The sequence below is a fragment of the Athene cunicularia genome, unplaced genomic scaffold (assembly GCF_003259725.1).
Source record: "Athene cunicularia isolate RWA unplaced genomic scaffold, athCun1 SCF_81, whole genome shotgun sequence".
Taxonomy (NCBI): Eukaryota; Metazoa; Chordata; class Aves; order Strigiformes; family Strigidae; genus Athene; species Athene cunicularia.
This window is the reverse complement of record NW_020799514.1, coordinates 30,126-32,804: the sequence shown is the minus strand read 5'-3', so window position 1 is coordinate 32,804 and position 2,679 is coordinate 30,126. Positions and strand designations below refer to the sequence as shown.

General features: G+C 54.8%; 1 pseudogene; it reads right to left on the bottom strand.

Annotated features, from left to right (window-relative positions):
* Positions 1-1,754: 1,754 nt before the first annotated feature.
* LOC113490964 lies at positions 1,755-2,623 on the bottom strand (annotated as a pseudogene).
* Between the last annotated feature and the right edge of the window lie 56 nt (positions 2,624-2,679).

Here is a 2,679-nt window from a genome sequence, read left to right as displayed (position 1 = left end):
TGTTGAAATAAGGACCCTCCACTTCTCTAGAAATCTTATTTTACAGCATGAAGAGGTACAGCACTTCCACGAGAATGTGCCTATTGTTGCCATTATCATTACCTGGATCGTTATTCACCTCATTGTGGAGGTTTTCTTGAGCAAAGACTATATGAGACTTAATCAAAATGAACAGGAAGTTATCATTGTTGTGACTAGTGGATGGGATCACTCTGGAGTTGATCTGGGAAGGGGGTGGCAGCAGGGGTCTCCACCTGCCCACCCCCCATCCCTTTGCATGCCCCTTCAGCTCTGGGGTGCAGGGCTGCCCCATCCCCGCCCCTCGCAGTGCACCGCTCCAGGGGGTGCCCCATGGGCTCCCTGTGTGTGTAGGGGGGTGACCCACTGATCCCTCATCCTGTTCCTGTTGACCCATCGCCCTTTTCCCCATGGAATTTGTTCTCTTTATTGCCTTTGGTTTTGTGGCATTCAGCTGCCTCCCTGAAGGCAAGTTCCTCTCAGTCTGTAGTTTATACCACCAGAGCAGGACACAGGCAAAGCCCCTGGGCTGCTGCACGGCAGGGCTCATCTGATATTTCTGGGGACTTGGGGGAGAAGCTTTGTTGAGGAAAGAAATGGGAGACCTGAGAGAAACAGAAGAGACTTCTCTTCCCAGAAGAAACAGCAGTGTCTCCAGAGAGCTGAGGACCTCAGGGGACGATGCAAAACCCCTGACCTCCCAGATGGCCCAGCAGGGGCTGTGCAGAAGAGCAGGTGGTTCTAGCTCGGGAGGTGAGGACTCCACTGCCAGCTGACCAGGAACAGCCTCTTCCCACCACTGGGACACCCACAGACCCCAAGGGCCCCTCACTGTGGAGATGCTGAGAATGTTCTTGGCTGAAGGAGCCACTGGTGTTTCTTCCAGAAAAGGGAGAAACCCAGAAGGAGCATTTCAGGCACAGGAAGAACGGATCATTTCTCTTCCAGGCTCCTTCCTTTGCTCCCCCAACAGAGTCGTTTCTGGCAGCTCTGTTATCTCGGGGCTGGGAGGTGCTTTTCTGACTCTCTCACTCAGCAAATGGCCAGGTTGGTCTTGACATGCACTTCCAGTATCTCAACCTTATGGCCTTCCTGGGGCAACTGCCATCGGCTCTCGCCTGGCAGCTATGTTTCCCCCCTGCATACAGGGAAATGTAGGTCAAGATCCTTCTTCAGGAGGTCCCAAGTGTCAGTGGCCAGGATGTCATCTTCAGCTCCAAGTGACAACGCCAGAAGGTGCCCCACTGCCATGTGTCCCATCCTCCCCTTCCTATCCGACTGATGAAACTTCTCGACCCAATCCTCCACCGGTCATGCCAATGCCTTTCTTCCTAAGCAAGTTGACAGAATGTCCACCAACCAAAGAATGATGTGGAGACAGAGGCTGGGATGCAGAAAGCTTTAATGACTCTGAAGAGGGAAACGAGTTCACTTGGAGAGGAGGCAGCCAGAGCAGGGAGAGCACCAGCAGCTGCCAAATGTCTGCGCCCATTGGCCATGGTGGAGATCCCAGAAGGGATCCATCAGCACAGAGGGAGAGGGGCCAGTAGATCCTGCAGCTTGGCTTTGGGGGTCTTACAGCCCAGAAGAACAGAAGAGAAGAAAGAGATGGGAAGGAGTAGAAGGCAGGGGAGATAGACTTTGGCCATGTTTTCAGAGAGGCACAGCTGCTCTCCCTTGGAAGGATGCTCAGCCTCCCTGAAATCACTGGCCAGGAGCTCTGTCCTCAGTCCAGCAGGAGCTTCTGGGTTCCTGGGGTCCTTGTGCGGGCTGTCACCAGTGGCTTTAGCAAGGGGGGCACCTTCTGCCACAGTAGCGGCTGGTAATGCAGGAGAGGTCAAAGCCCCCAGAGTTGATGGGCACTCCGTCACAGCTGAGGATGCTGCCAACGGCAGCGGAGGTGGAGGAGCCCACCACGGTGTTCTGTGGGAAGGAGCTGAGGATGGGGCCGGGCAGGGTCACCACCACGGGGGAGGGCTCGATGACGACGGTGGAGTTCTGGCACTGCCTGACACAGGGCTCATTGCAGCTGTTGGCCAGCGGGGTCGGGCCGCAGGGCTGGCAGCAGGGCTCGCAGGGCACACATGGTCTGCAGCAGGACATGTCTTGTGACACGATTTGCACCTGCAAGATAGTTCAGGGAGGATAAAATATATGGGGTTGCGTGAGGAGCAGCTTGTCACTGCAGTATGAGGCTGTGCAGAGATGTATGAGGTATTCTTGACCTCATCACGCCAGAGCCCAGAAAGAGCCAGCAGCTCCTATGTAGCTACTCTCTACCCCGGAGTACAGAAGCCTCCTCAGTACTGCCCCAGCCTCCTTCCAAGCTGAACCTCCCCCCACTCATATCTCCCATGACAAGCAGCCACAAGATCTGGTATGGAACAAAGCCGGTCTCAGCTCACAGGTTCACTGAAGTGAGACCTCCTTTGTGAGAAAGCAGAGAAGGAGAAGGGACCTCAGACTCACCTGGTTCTCAAGGAGAAGGAGGCAAGAGAAGTGGATGAGAGAGCGAGGAGCTCTGCTGGCTTTTATGCCGGACCTTTACTGCCCCAGGCTGACAGAGGCATCCCTTGTAGAGGTGGTTATTATCTGACAAGCTCATCCTGAATGCAAAACATCCCACCTAATGCTATGGGCTGTGTTTTGGCCTCCGGAATA